The sequence below is a fragment of the Taudactylus pleione genome, unplaced genomic scaffold, assembly GCF_031769625.1.
Source record: "Taudactylus pleione unplaced genomic scaffold, aTauple2 ptg000154l, whole genome shotgun sequence".
NCBI classification, from domain to species: domain Eukaryota; kingdom Metazoa; phylum Chordata; class Amphibia; order Anura; family Myobatrachidae; genus Taudactylus; species Taudactylus pleione.
Window position 1 is genome coordinate 15,424,081 of NW_028284556.1, and position 16,891 is coordinate 15,440,971.

Here is a 16,891-nt window from a genome sequence, read left to right on the forward strand (position 1 = left end):
GCGAGCGCTCTGGTCAGAGCGTCCGGCTCTGAATCAGGGCCTATGTACCAAGGTATTTTTCTTTCATAAAATGAGGTACAAACTGCAGTTTCTACATAATTTTATGAATTGTTGCTATGTACAAAAAGCACAGTTCAGGAGATTCCACAGAAATCTCCAGCAGAGTGCTAATTAGCACTACAGATCGCAGTTCCCATTTTTACCAGCCTTACAGTATGTACCAACTTTGAAACAGCAAAGCTTTTCAGAGTTTTGCCCCAGTAGTTTACACCTTCTTCCAATAGTGTAAACTGCTTTAGGCCTATGGAGGCTCCAGGAGCAGGAAAGAGAATTGCAGATCTCTCTCCCGCAACCACCGGCCGGCAGTGTCAGCTTCCACAGGAGAAGTCTTTCAAAAAAAGTTAAATACTTCTAGAATTTCCCTGGGGTATAACTTGCAGGGACAGTTGTAACCGCAACCGCTGTTCCTGGGATATTTTCCTTAAAAAGTAAAATATTCCCTGACATATGGATCCTTAATAATCATAGCAGTGCAGCAATTATAAATACATCGGCTGCATTATTCACAGCTTAACACTTCAATTCAATTCACATAACACTGCCTCCATTTATCTAACTGTTCATTCTTAGCACTTTGGATTCAATTGCCATTGTGCAATCCATGTGTTCTGTTAAGGGGAAGGTATAAGATAATATGCAAAGGCATGGTTAGTGTCCAAATGTAAAAGATAATATGTGTGTGGGATATGTTTTATAGCTTATGTTTAAACACCTTTTAACTGTTCACCTAAAATAGGTCTCATCAGTTTCCCATAGCAGTGGTTATAACCACAGTTAGGGGTAGAGACAGTGAGCTGATTCAGACCCGCTTGCTAGGTTACGATCGCTCGTAGCTGGCCAATAGTTGCAATCTGCACATGCATCGCAATGCGCGTGCGCGAACATCTGAGAAAGATCAGAATGCATTTGCTCGCTGCACATAGACGGCCCAGCAAAGTGAGTGACAGGAGAGGTCGTTTGTGGGTGGTGACAGGGGTTGGCTGCTAGAAACAGGGGAGTGTAGGTGCAAATGTAGGCGTGCCTGAGTGTCTCAACGCCAGTTCAGAGACGTGCATAATTAACACGCAGTGTCATAGTACATGTCACTTGGTTGAAATACACACTGAAGTGATCGCAGTGCTTGCGGCAGGGTATAGTCAACCTCAAGCGCTGCGATCACATTTGATGGTGCTCGATGTATGAATGTTTTCATGCACTTCCAGGAGATGACGTGCACAAGTGGGCGTCTTATGAAAGGCTTCGGGGCGTTTGCATACACTAAGTGATCACACGCCAAGACATAGTGGGCGTGCTAATGCCTTGCCGTGCGATCGCCTGCATTACTGGTTGTGCGCTGGATTTGCATACGCAGGGTGCGAACGAATGAATCTAGCGAGCAGGACTGAATGAGCTCCTGTGATCGCAGTGTGCTGGTATGAAACAGTATGTCATACCCACACTTCATTTTGGCATTTGGTGTTGGGAAGGTTACTGTCCCAGCGGCAGTCAACAAATGGCTGCCTGTTTAAATTTGGCTCTAACCTTCAGCCAATCATGGCTAGTGGACTGGTGGCCATTAAGCAGCGCCCATTGGTATATTGAATTTGGCCCTAGCCACAAACCAATCGCGGCTTGTGGACTAACAGCCAATCAGAGGAGGCCGCATGTCTGTTCCGAATTGACTGCCGATCCGCAAGCTGTCATTAGCCGTCATCAAATTCATAATGCAGCTGAGGAGTGAGGGGAATGGAGTGGTCACTTGTACGGTTCAAAGTAAAGGGCAGCACTGTGAGGTGACGTGGTGGAAGGAGTGGTGTGCTGTGAGGTTTGCTGTAGTGGGAGGTGTGCTGTTAGGTGTGGTGTGGTGTGAGATGTGCTGTGAGGTGTGGTGTGAGGTGTGCGGTGAGGGGAGGTATGCTGTGAAATGTGTTGTGAAGGGAGGTGTGGTGTGAGGTGTGATGTGGTGAGAAGTGTGCTGTGAAGGGAGGTGTGCTGTGATGTGTGGTGTGGTGGGAGGTGTGCTGTGAGGGGAGGTGTATGGTGAGGTGAGATGTGGTGTGGTAGGAGGTGTTCTGTGAGGTGTGGTGTGGTAGGAGGTGTGCTGTGAGGTGTGGTAGGAGGTGTGCTATGAGGTGTGGTGGGAGGTGTGCTGTTAGGGGAGGTGTGCTGTAAGATGTGCTGTGGGGGGAGGTGTGCTGTGAGGGGATGTGTGCTGTGAAGTGTAGTGTGGTGGGTAGTGTGCTATGAGGGGAGGTGTGCTATGAGGTGTGCTGTGAGGTGAGTTGTGCTGTGCAGTGTGCTGTGAGGGGAGGTGTGCTGTGAGGTGTGGTGTGTTGGGAGGTGTGCTGTGAGGTGTGGTGTGGTGAGAGATGTGCTGTGAGGGGAGGTATGCTGTAAGGTGTGGTTTGGTGGAAGGTGTGCTGTGAGGTGTGGTGTGAGGGGAGGTGTGCTGTGAGGTGTGGTGTGAGGGGAGGTGTGCTGTGAGGTGTGGTGTTGTGGGAGGTGTGCTGTGAGGTGTGGTGTGGTGGGAGGTGTGCTGTGAGGGGAGGTGTGCTGTAAGGTGTGGTTTGTTGGGAGGTGTGCTGTGAGGTGTGGTGAGAGGGGAGGAAGTAGGGGTATGGAAATATCGGGGGGCTCAGGATTTGGGCCTGCCTAAGTAAAACCCCCCTGATATTTCCATGCCCCCACTTCAAAATGTCCACGTCGACCACTGGTTAGAAGGGTTCGGTAGATTAGGTAGACAGTCACCATGTTAACATTCATATCACTGGCATGGTACAAATGTTGACAGTCAGTAAGTCAACAAGTTCATCATGTTTGCATGCAACATGTAGACATTCATTATGTTGATACTAATGAAAAGTCAACATGGTCACAATGTCGACTAGGCATTTTTCAGGGTACCCTAACCCCAACCCTAGCCCAGAATCATTAACACCTAACTCTAAGCCTCACGATAATGTTGAAATGTCATATATCAACATTTTTTCCATATCTGCATTTTGCAGATGTCGATATGTTAGATGTCGACATTTCAACCATATTAACATCATTACATCCGTTGACTGATTTCAACATTACTGTATAAATGTTGACATAGTGACTGTTGACTTCATGACTACATACCGGAATAGTGAGCTGTGTATGTCACAGCTTACCATTTAAGATAGCTTTGTCAGCCATATTGCTGTGTGAATGAGATAAATGATAAGGGGATTTAGGAGTGTATCTCACAATGCATCAATAACAGTTATTAAAAATGTTTTTTTTGTCCAGATAAAACAAACAAGGACTTATAAAGGGAGCTGTTGGTGCTCAACTGTGTGGCAAATGGCAAGAACTGAAGGGAGACTCAAAATTCAGCTGTTTACAGCTAAAATGAAAAAAAAAAAAAACCTGTCAAAATAAATATTTGAAGCTAAGGGTGGTCATATTAATAATATGTAATTTAATCTATTACTTTTTTTAATAAACATAAAAATAAAAGCAAAAACAATATTTGTTCAAATTCATTTGTACACTAGTGTATCTTAATATGTAGGCTATAAAGTATTGTGCTCTATCACAAGTAATAAATGTGCTATAGTGCCATATCTGGTGCAAGAGAGATCTGATTACATTTCACAACCAAAAGACTAAAGGGTAAATTTACTAAGGTGAGAGTTTTTAGAAGTGGAGATGTTGCCCATGGCAACCAATCAGATTCTACTTAAAATATAACTAGCACCTTCTAGAGGATAATAGCTAGAATGTGATTGGTTGCTATGGGCAACATCTCCACTTCTAAAAACTCTCACTTTAGTAAATATACCCCTAAGTATTTGGCAGGGGTTCAGCTAGGAGATGGAGGGGATGGCAGGGGAGTTGGAGCTATGATACAGCTGCTGGAGCCATGTACAGTAGGATGGATAAAAGCTCTGTAAACTCATTATGGGGGGGGAGTGGGAAGAGAGAGCATATGGTCATCCCAGGGGCCTGTTTGATGCAGCAATAGTCTGCATGTATCAAGCCTAGTTAAAGTGGAGAGAGATAAAGTACCAACCATTCAGGGGCATTTCTAGAGAGGAGGGGGTCCATGTGCAGTCTCCGTAACGGGCCCCCTCCTCGCCATCCGGCAGCCGACTGCTCACTGAGCGGTGCACGGCCAGCGCCGCACTTATAGACTCTGGGCACTCTGTGGTTAGCTTTGGTCATGTCCGCTTAGGATTAAAAAATGTGAGCCCAGCGCAAAGCCAGGGGGATCACTCCCACCACAGGCATAGGAGGCCACTGTGTGTGTTGGGCTGCTGTGAGGTAAGAGTTAGGGGGGGGCGGCACCGGGCCCCTCCAGCAAGCCAGGGAAAATAGTATCCCCCCCTCTTCCGCTCCCCTGTCTCCCCTTACAGTCTTAGTGAGACCTGCCTAGCTACTGCTTAATGAAATCTGAATGCTCCTATGGATGCAACAGGTGGAAAAAATAAGATCAGAAGCAGGTAAGTTAGGCTATGGGAGGGAGAGATATTTATGGTAGGTAATATTAAGAATTAGGGGGTAAATGTGTAATATTTGTTTGAGGTTAATTAACTATGAAGTTTTTTATGAGACTGCTGGAGTTAAACAGCTGGTTAATGTAGATGAATTTAATTATGTTATGATGTTGAGGCTAATTAATAATGGTGATTGTGAAGGTAATGATTATAAAGAGGTCAATTATATTAATTACATTGAATTAGTCTGTTACAATGGGTTAATTATATTAGGTGGACATTCATCATGTTGACATTCATAATGTTGTCATGTTATATGGACAGTGATGACATCACCATGTTCATCATGTTGATTTAGCATGTTGACACTTATAGTCATTTAGGATAGCCAATTCAACAATTTTGGTGTCGACATTGTTAATGTCATCATTGTCACTGTTGACAATCTGACTGCATACAGGTATGAAGATGCTGAAGTAGTTAATCATTTTTGTGGAAAGGTTAATTATTTATGAGAAAATGATATTGTAAGGTTTAAAAAATTATCTGAATTACTTGGTGGTCACTCATGCACTCTGTTTTGTATGGCTATCACTGATATTCTCTGCATTATATTGTGGTCACTGATGCTCTCTGTATTATAAGTCAGTCACTGATGATATCTGTATTGTATGTCAGTCACAACTACTCTGTGTATTGTAGTATGGCAGTCACTGTTGCTCTGTGTATTGTAAGAGTCACAGATGCTTTCTGTATTTTATGGTGGTCACTGATGTTCTCTGTATTGTATGTCAGTCGCAACTACTCTGTGTATTGTAGCATTGTGGTCACTGATGTTCTCTGTAGTATATGACAATCACAGATGTTATCTGTATTATATGGTGGTCACTGATGTGCTCTGTATTGTATTTCAGTCACAACTAATCTATGTATTGTAGTATGGTATGGTCATTGATGCTCTCTTTATTGTAAGACAGTCACATATGCTCTCTGTAATATATTGTGGTCACTGATGCTCTCTGTATTGTAGTATGTTGGGCACTGAAACTCTCTATATTGTATGGTTGTCATTGATGCTCTTTGAATTATTTAGTTGTTACTGAAGCTCTTTGTATTATATAGTGGTCAATGATGCTCTCTGTATTATATGGCTGTCACTGATGCTCTTTATTGTATGTTGATCACAACTACTCTCTCTATTGTATTGTATGGCAGTCATTGATGATCTCTGTATTATATTGCATGTCAGTCACAACTACTTATTATATTGTGGTCACTGTGATGTTTTCTGCATTATACAATGGTTACTGTGATGTTCCTTACATTATATGGTGGTCACTGTGATATTCTCTGCAACATATGGAGGTCACTGCTGCTCTGTATATTTTATGGTGGTCACTAAAATGTTCTCTGTATAATTTGGCACTGTGGTGGTTGAGGTAGTGTAGTACAAGCATCAATACTTGCCTTTTAGTTTTTAGTTAGTGGAGCCTGCATGCTTTATTTGAAAGTGTAGATCAGCAGATTAAAAGCATCAGGTGCTGGCACATTAATGCAATGGACTTTGCCATCATCCTCCGAACACTTCAGTATTTACAATTTTTACATTTGCTTTCAAGCAAGCCAAGGGTAACTACTATATACTGGGTGAGAAGAGGGGGGTATCAAGATCAGTCTGTGCCACAAGTGACAGAAAGCCTAGCTTAACCCCTGGTGTTTTGTCACAAAACCAATTTAGAACAAACGTGACTACAAAGTTTTGTGTTCAACTAGTATTTCATGAATACAATCAAACTAAATGGAAATTAGAGTGTAAGAGGATTGTGGCTGCATTGTGTAAACAAGAAGACATTGGAATACTTTCAACTCTCCAAAATAATTTGAATGTTATTCTAGTAAAGGTGCATATCAACTAGGTAATAAAGGAACAACAGTACGATTACAACATTGTAATCGTACAGTCGTTCCTCATCCTGTGAGTGCCTACACTGAACGATATGTTGTTCAGCGTAGGCACCCTCCCTCATCCCCGAACATGCACAATCTGTCGTTATTGGCAGATTGAGCAGCATGTGCAGGCGATGATTGATGTCAAAAACGACCAGCAGGTCGTTTTCAACATTTTAATGCACGATTTGTTAACTATTAATGAGCGATTGAACGATAACGATGTCATTATCATTCAATCGCTCATTTTAATCGGCAAGAGGATTTGTACCTTAACTTCAAACTATACTCTCAATTACAATCTGGTAATGAATCTTAAGATGTGTACTATTCAATATAGTTATGTAAATGAATTATTATTGCAGCACACATCCAAAACTACATGAGGCCAAAAGATTGTTTGCTGTACTTACTATTCACTTAGCGACAAGGAGGCCTATAAAGAACACATATAGAAACCTGGCACTGCCAACAACGGACGGGTATGATATTGAAAAGGTGAAGATCGGTCTGCAGGTTGGTTTGTCTTTACAAAAAAAAAAAAAAAACAATCACTGCATTAAATCCTGCAGCAAATAGCTGGAAAATCATCATTTTTGCAAAATTGGACCCAATTACATCTGCCCAAAAATGTTATACTGAATTTCCTAATATCTTTAGGCAGGTGCAAAATACGTTAACAATTGCATGACTATGCAAAGTTGTAAAAAATTGCAAGATGCATACAGCGACATATTTAATGCATACATTAAATATACTATTTTGAACACCATTCCAAGTGTCAGATTTGAACAGATCTGCATACGTAACATATACTTGCGGCCTATTTCCTGGACATGTGCAGAATTGAATTGTGTATTGTATGCTGCATAAACTAGCATAAGTACAATTCAGCATCAACCCCTATGTAAATTCATTTAAAAAAAAATATTTTTGATTTGAAAACACAGCCTGAATTACTTATCCGTTATAGCCTGCATATTATTGTTCTCCATTATATACACTGCAGGACCTCTAAAATAGTTGACTACAATTTAATCTTCATTGACTTTATTGACATTGAACTAGTAATCCCACTGTCAATGCTTTGTGAAAACATTTTAAATGCTACATCATTAACTTATTGCTCTGCCGCTTTGACTGTCTAATTTTGTGCTGTGTTGCACATGACATATGCAAATAACTGTGAATTACATGGATTCTTTTTATGCCTGGAATGCCCTGAAAGTAAAAATGCTGGAGGCTATTTGAACATTAGTGAAGCAGCCACGTCAATGCCACAATAAATGAGATGATGAAAATAATATTAACCACATGATGGTCAGGGGACCACAGACTAGAGAAGAGTTTACATTTTTTTAAACCACTGTACTTGTTAAACTTAATTTTCAGTTTATAGTAAAATGTGTATATTGTTTTGTTTCCATCATATGAATGAATTTCCTTTCCTATTGCAATACATATTGCAATACATAGACATTTCAAATTTTTTTAAAATTTTTATTACATTTTCACAACAATAAAGTCAAGAGGATATAAAAGAAAATGTGGGTGGGGGTATAAAACTGGCTAAATCCGCAGGTCAGGGTACATCAAAACATAACATATTACAATCAGGGGCAGATTGGGCCATCGGGAAAGCGGGAAGCAGGCCCTATGAGGAGGGAACCCACCCCCTTCAATTGACCCTATCACTTCATAAGTCTCCCCCCCCCCAAAAAGGCTGTTTCCATAAATCTACCTGGCTAACTTTTCATCAATCTGCCCTGATTACAATAATATTATCATAAACACAACTGTACAAATAGACTACTCGTAATAAAAAATAAAAAAGGAATTGCCAAGCAACGTTTTAGGCAGCATTACAGAGGGCATAGGAGTTTGTAAACCAAGATTTAAGAGCTTCCCACTCCAATGACCATCCTCTTTTCAGCCCAATACTCCCAATACTCACTCCACCCAAACCAACGTATCAGAGAGTTGGATGTAGATGACGAGTAAAAACATCTTGCTGTTTCAAACTCATAGTGAACCTGTACCTTGAAATTAATGGTGTACACACACAGTATAACACTGGAGCACCAGTCGGGGGCTATCAACAGTTTAGTTGCAATAAGTATATGTCCCATTACATATCTATACTTATTAGTTTTGTAACCATGTTATATGTGTAATATTGCCAGCAAGCAGATTGGAGAGATATGAACAACTAAAACCCTAGCAATGAGCGCAAAAATGTTAGACCACATCTGAGACAGAGCTGGGCATGCCCAAAACACGTGGAACGGAGTACCAACATTACTGCAGTTATGCCAGCATTGGTTAGAAGAAAGAGCCACATTGTATGGAGCTTCTCAGGGGTCAATTATAATCTATGTAGAAGCTTATAAAACTGTTCAGCATGAGAAATATATTTTAATAAATTAAAACTGGTTCAGAATATCGAACTTGTCACAAGCCACCGCACTGCGAATGCTGTCCGAAGCGAATGCCGGGCAAGTGTTTTCTGAATCTCTGCCTACCTCATGTCCATCATTCTGAGGATCAGTCTGGATTGGCTCCTACATCTTTCATGCTGACATTAACGCTGCTCCGATAGAGATGATAGAGTTTTCATGTTTCCGGTTCTGGCTTTGTCTCCTGTCTTCCAGTTGAGCTCCTGTTTTCCTGTCTCCTATATTGTTGTTTTGCAGTTTGTGTCATCTAGGCGGCACAGTGTTGCATTTCATCTACCTGCCGTTTGAGTCATCCAGGCGGCACGGTCCGCGAATTGGTCCCCTGCTATTCGTGTCATCCAGGCGGCACAGACTGTACTCCAGATTACACATTACAGCGTCAGCTGCTTGTGTCAACTTGGCGGCACAGGCTGCACCCCAGTGACTTTTGTGCGCAGTCCTGCACACCAACACCAGTGATTTTGTTACAGCTATACATGGCTGCTGCTGCATCTAGCCAAGTCATACCTGTCCTCGAGGCTGCTACACGGCCCAGAGGCCACTTCATACTCTACGGCACCGATGTGGGACTCCGGTGAGTAAGCATAATATGGATGCATACGAGCGTATTAAAACACGGCGGAGGCAACTAAAAAAATTTGAAATCGAAATTAATTACTGTTAATTTTTAATTCATTAAAAAACACAATTTTTGCATAGCATTTGCCCTCTACAGGTCAGGTACGGAAGTAGAAAAGGATTTAGCTTATCTAATATTTTTCTTTTCTATCTCTACTATATAAAAGCAATTTTTTTTTCCTTCTGTCTTTCTATACAAATCCACAGTTTAAATGCCACAGTTTACAAGCCAATATCTCTCATGGCTCTACACCTAAACACCAAAGAAGAATAAAAGCATTGTCCTGTTTGGTTTATTGTTAAATGCAAATTTGGACACCATTCTTCTTGTACATCTGCAAGGTCAATAATTTGATTTGATAACATGCATTTTGCTACATACTGTACTAAGGAATTATGGAATTTTATTCTGTAGCATATAATCTAAGTCTCTGAACATCATTTACTATGACTCTCGCGTGGAGTTTACAGTTCCTTTTAAATGCTGTATGAATTTATAACCACTATTGATTAGGGTTTTCAGAGAACCGAACCCACCAGAATTTCGGGGATCGGGGGCGATCTGAGCCAAGCTCGGATCTCGCTGCCTGCCCCGGATCCCTCACCTGAGGCAACACCTCGCAATCCCGCTGACGGGTCACGAGGTTTTGTATTGAGCAGGCTTTACGCTGATTGGCTGAGAGAGCCGTCTGTCACGGCTCTTAGCCAATCAGCGTTAAGGCCATTTAATATTTTAATATGCACACAGGAAGCAAAAGAATATGGCACCTCTCATCCCCCGCTGCCTGACACCGCCGTCACCCCCCGCTGCCAACACCGCCTGCACCCCCACTGGCAGCATCCCCCACTGCCGACACTCCTGCACTGCTGCCCCATGCACTGAGAACACAGTCAGTGACCCCCACACTGCTGACACTGCCACACTGAGGACACCACCAGCACCCCTGCACTGCCGACACTGTCAGCACACATGCACTGAGGACACCGCTGACACCTCCGCTCTACCGACACCCTGCATTGAAAACACCCCTGCACTACCGACACTGTCAGCAAACCTGCACTGAGGACACCACTGGCACCCCTGCACTGCTGGGCACCCCTGCACTGCTGACATCGCCGGCACCCTGCATTGAGGACACTGCCAGCACCACAGCACTGCCATTCCATGTACTGAGGACACCACCAGCAACCTCCGCACTGCCGACATTGCCAGTACCCTTCACTGGAGGACACTGCCATTCCACGTACTGAGGACACCGTCAGCAACCCCTGCACTGCCGACACTCCCACACTGAGGACAGCACCGGCACCCCTGCACTGCCGAAACTGTCAGCACACATGCAATGAGGACACCGCTGGCACCCCTGCTTTGTTGACACCACTGGCACCCTGCTCTAAGGAGACTGCCAGCACCCGCACACTACTGCCCCATGGATTGAGGACTCCATCAGTGACCCCACACTGCCGCTACTCCCACACCGAGGGCATCCCTGAACAGCCAACACTATCAGCACTCCTGCACTAAGGACACTACTGGCACCCCTGCTCTGCCGACACTGCCGGCACAATGCACTCAGGACACTGCCAGGGCCCCCACTCTGCCAACACTTCACATTGAGGACACCGCCAGCACCCCACGCTGCTGTCACATTGCACTATTGGTGTATCCAACCCACACTGTACAACACACTGTATCTGTGTTGGAACTTGGAGGCTAAACTGCCACATGTTAGTGCCGCCCACTGTGTCGCTTAGCTTAGTCAGCCACCTAGCTGGATGCAACCTTTTGGCCTTAACTAGATGAAAAAAATAATATTGTGAGGTGGTCAAAATTGATTGGAAATTACTGGAAATAAATGTTATTGCGGTTAATAATACTGTAGGTACAAAAACAGGGCCATTTTATGTGATTTTAGCTGTTTTTATGATATTTTAAGAAAAAATCCAGATACAAAACCAAAACCGAAAAGCAAAACACCAAGGAAAAGAATCCAAAACCAGATTCAGATCCAAAACCAACACCAAAACACGAGGGTCGGCACACATCTCTACTACTGATATTAAGCCAGGCTTATTATGAGTCTGAATATGGTAAAAATTGCTATCTTCATCCATGAGGAGAGATCCATCTGATTTAGAATCAGGCGCATAAAGATGGCAACTATACTGGGATGCAAAAATGCAGCTCTGCAGCACAAATTTTTATTTATACTTGCTCGTGCATGAGCTTACACAACTAGATGGTGTCAACAAAACTTTTTTGTCTACCTCCTTGGTTGCTGGACCGCACTGTGGATTGCACAGAGGCTTCTTCCGGTTCATTCCTTTGTCAGCCACTGAAGGGTAAAACCGAGTGGATGAATTTTATACACCGTGGAGACCCTGAATGACGGAAACAGCTGCACAAGGAACTGGAAGTAGTTGCGGTGCATTTCATAGTGGAATTCAGCAACCAGGAAGTACACAGTCATCCTGGTATCAGAGCAACAGAAGCTCTTGGCCGTGTTTACACTGTACATCCGACAAAGTTTGAATGCTTCTATCTCTGAAGTTTGCTTTACACAATTACAGGTCCTACTTCCTTCGAGGACCTTAGGATTGTGAATGGGGAAGTTTGTCACACTTTTCATAAGGCCTGCCTAAGAAGAGGTTTGTTGGAGGATTATGTGTAAACAAACATTCTTAAAATCCTGAGCAACGCTGGGTACACCTGCTAGTAATAGATATATATGGGGGTTTCTGATAGTGGGTGGGATCCCTGTGGTTAACTGAATAACCAGTGCCGTAATTGAAGATAGTTATAAAAATCTCCAGCAGGAATTAAATGCTTATCTTGAATCTAGGTGAAGGGTATTAACAAACCAGCCAAAGTTACCTCTCCCAGGGAAACAACCCACTTGTTGTTCCAAGAATCAAATTTTAGATTTGGAATCAAAATTGCCACACCCACCAAAGAGAGACTAGGGGGTAAATTTACTAAAGTGACAGTTTTTAGAAGTGGAGATGTTGCCCATAGCAACCAATCAGATTATAGCTATTATCATTTAGAGAGTGCTTTTTAAATGTTAAGTAGAATCAGATTGGTTGATATGGGCAACATCTCCACTTCTAAAACTCTGACTTTAGTAAATTTACCCCTAGTAGTAGGTAGTCTAAAATCATCTAATTTGGAGACATCTTTGTGACATATGTTACAGGTGTCAAACAGGAGATAGGCTGACAACTGCAGGATTGCGGCAGCTACAGTAGATCCATTAAAGGAAATGGAGTGGACATACCCTGTTCCACAAGAACCCATAGTTTGGGGTTATCCTGAGTGAACCATTCCCAAATTTGATATAACAGATTTGCCATTTGGTAAAATTCTAACTCTGGAAATGCCAATCCACCCTCAAAATTGGGCAAGGACATAGGACCTCATTCAGAGTCGGTCGTAATCGGCAGCTCGGTCGTACCCAGCGATGTTCCCAAAACAGCGCATGCGTAAGTTTCGCAATGCGCGTGCGCAAACTAGCTGTTGCGATTAGAAATTCTTTTCTCCTTCAACTTGGCCAGGTTGTTAGTTTGAGTGACAGGATGAGGCATTTGTGGGTGGTAACAGGGGAAGGTGCTTGTGAACGGGGGAGTGGAGATCCGAACGCAGGCGTGCATGACTATGCAAATGGCGTTTTATGGGAGTGCATAATTAACTAAGTAGTGTCATGGCACATGTGACATGGGAGGTTTTAACACTGACTTGATCGTAGTGCTTAAGAGAGGGTATGGTCAACCTTAAGCTCTACGACCAGCTCCGATGGCTCCCGATGGTCTCGATTAATCCTTATATGACCGGAGATGACGTGTAATGCGAACGAAAAGGGGGCGTATTTTTAGTCTTATGGCCGCATCCTCCCCTCGCTCGTCCAGCTAACGATCCCATCTTACTGACGCAACTTGCGAGCAATTCATTTGCATATCCGGCCCGTTTTCCCTTACGACCGAGCGGCCGCAACGACCGACTCTGAATGAGGTCCATAGTTCTTCTAGCTAACCAAGGTTTCTTAGAATTCCATACATATTTGGTGAAGACAGCGTAAAATTTATTGAAAATGGACTTAGGCACCAATATCGGTAGGATTCTAAACAAGTAAAGCAACTTAGGTAGAAGGACCATTTTTAATGCAGCTTTACATCCTAACCACAAAACTTCCTGTAACATCCAATCATCTACAAGCAGGGACAATTTACCTAATAAAGGGAGATAATTAAAGGACAGTAGATCACTCACCTTTGCTGTAACTTGTATCCTCAGGTATGTGAGACTTTTATCCTGCCAGGCATATGGATAGGCATTACGAATTACCATCAGTAGAACTGGGATAACATTGATCGGGAGCGACTCTATTTTAGATTTAGAGTAGTCTATCGGTTGCTTTTCTGCATCCAAGGAGAGCAGCAGTAACGGATCATCAGAAGCAGCAAAGGCCTCCACCATATCTATAACATGTATACTATTGTACAGGGATTGCCTGCCAAGAATAAACCCAGCCTGGTCCTGGTGATTTAGGGAAGGTATCAGTGGGGCCAGTCTATTAGCAATCAATTTGGCCTAGATCTTAACATCCATGTTTAATAATGCTATCGGATGGTAATTAGTGCAGTGCTGGTATGAAACGGTATGTCATACCGGCACTTCACTTCAGCACCTGGCGCTGGGACTGTCACTGCACTGGTCAACAAGTGGTTGTCTGTTTAAATATGGCTCTGGCCATGAGCCAATAACTGCTCACGGACCAGTGGCCAGCAGTGGCACCAGATGGCATACTGAATTTGGCACCTGCCACATGGCTACCCCTAATTGACTCCCGGTCCACAAGTTGTCATTGGCACGCGGATGGTGCCAAATTCAAAATAACATTGAGTAGTGAGGGGATGGAAGCAGTCACTGGTGCAGTTCAGAGTAAACTGCAGCGCTATTATGTGAGGTGTGGTGGGAGGGTAGGTGTGGTGTGGTGTGGTGTGAGGTGTGCTGTGATGGGAGGAAGTGGGGGTATGGAAATATCATGGGGCTTAGGGTTCAGGATTTGGGTCTGCCTAAGTAATGTCCCCCTGATATTGCCATACCCACACTTCAAAATTTCCACTTTGACTACTGAATTAGTGACAAAAGAAGTGTTCTTCCCAGGTTTGGGGAGTGCCACAATCTGTGCTTTTAATATCTCACGTGGGAAGAAACCTGTTCTGAGACCTTGTTAAACAGCTGGACTAAGAGTGGGGCCAGAATATAGTTTAATACCTTATAAAACTTATTAATGTAGCCATCTGGGCCAGCGGTCTTATCTAATGGCAGAGAATACTATATATAGCCACACCGACCACTTACTCCAACCGAGGACTACTAAGAAACTGGACTGAGTCCCTAACCAATGAGCAAAGGTGCGGAACAACTAATAATGTATGAATTAAGAATTTATAAATGTTGTGGGACTTGTGGGTCATTGCCAAGTTATATAGTTTACAGTAATAAAAAAAGTATTTGCTACATCCAACGTATCTGTCACTTTATCCCGAACAGAATGGAAAACTGCTCTGATTCTGTCCTTTGCTAATTTACCCCTCCGTTTCATCACTAACATTCTACCTACCCTATCACCCTGGACTTAAAATTTCTTTTGCAGCTTAAATAATGATTTATGGACTTCTTTTAAAGTGAACACATTCAGTCCTCCCTTACTTTAAGGCGTTCTTGATAAAGCTTACCATTAGTGGGAAGTTTATGTTTAGGCTGCAGGGCAGCCATCTGGTCTCCAGATCTGCTTGGAGCTGAAGGCTAGCCTGCTTGAGACGTGCCGCAAGAATGAATAAGCGAACCCCATATAACGGCTTTTAAAGAACACCAAAAAATAAACATAGAGGTAATCAGTTGGCCTCTAAATACATGGAAAAAGAATGGGAAATAACCTGTTTGGATTCTAGATCCAATAATAAATAGTCACAGAGGCGCCAAAGCTTAGGTGGGACCCCATGAGTGCCTATATCCCATTGCAAACTAAGAGGTGCGTGATCAGACCATGACATGGGCAGGATAGAAGCCCTCCTAATCTGTTGTGAGTTAATTTATCAGTTACTACTAAATCTATCCATGAGTATGATCTGTGGGTTTGTGAATAAAATGTGTAGTCTTGAACTGTTGAGTTCTTTGCCCTTCAGACATCATACAGGTCATATTCAACCAAAACTCGACTAAAAGCACGAGAATAGTTTCGAGGAGATAGAGGTCTCTATATGACTGATGGGGAGGATCTATCCAATACATTATCTATGACCATATTAAAGTGCCCATTTCCGTAAAACATTGCAAAATTTTCTATAAAACAACACCTGCCTAGTGTTAGAGGCGAATTTAGGGCCTGATTCAGAGCCGCTCGTAAGCGGCCGCTCGTTCGCTCCGAGCGATGTTTGCCCAACTGCGCATGCATACGGATCGTAATACGCATGCGCGAACCAGTCAGTGCGGCCGAAATTCATGTGCTCGCAAAATAGCAAATGCCTGATAATTTGAGTGACAGAATGAGGCGTATGTGGGTGGTAACAGGGGAAGGTGCTTGAAAACGGGGAGTGGAGATCCGATCGCAGGCATGCTTAAAGGTCAAAACGGGCATTTTATGGGTGTGCATAATTAAAACAGCAGCGTCATTGACCACGTCACTGGGTTATTTAATAGCCAGAACTGCTCGCAAAATTGTGGTAGCAAAAACCAATCACAAGAATAGCGAGCAGCTCATACCCTGGTCATGACGTATGATGCGAGCGGCCAGGGGGCGTAGTTTCCCAAAAAATGACCGCAAGTTTTGTTCGCTCGTTCAGACCTAGAGGCGTGAACAGACCGCAAATAGCGAACGGTTCATTTGAATAGCCACCCCTATTTTCTGGACGAGCGAGCGCTAATTGCGTCCGGCTCTGAATCAGGCCCTTAGTCGCTAATGTGACCATTTGAGTCTCTAGTTTCCAAACCAAAATCAAATAATGGCCATCTTTATCTGTGAATTGTAGTTCTAGAGGAAAATTACATGTACGGGAGATGAGAATACAGTAGCCATCCCAGCCTTCTTTAGTGGGCCGTTGGACATATAGCAGTGAGGTTAATGGGGATCAAAGAAGTTAGGAGGGGAGGCTACATTCAAAATGGGTTTCCTGGTCTGCTACAATGTGAGCCTTGTTTTTAGCGAAGTATCACAAAGTGAGTTGTTTCTTGTTTGATGAGTTTAAGCCATTCACAGTTAAAGAAATAAGTTTAACCATAGTACAGAGGAAAGAACATAGCAAAAAAGAACGTAGCAGTTAGCATACTATCAGAACAGAACAGCAACCATTGAACCCAATGAG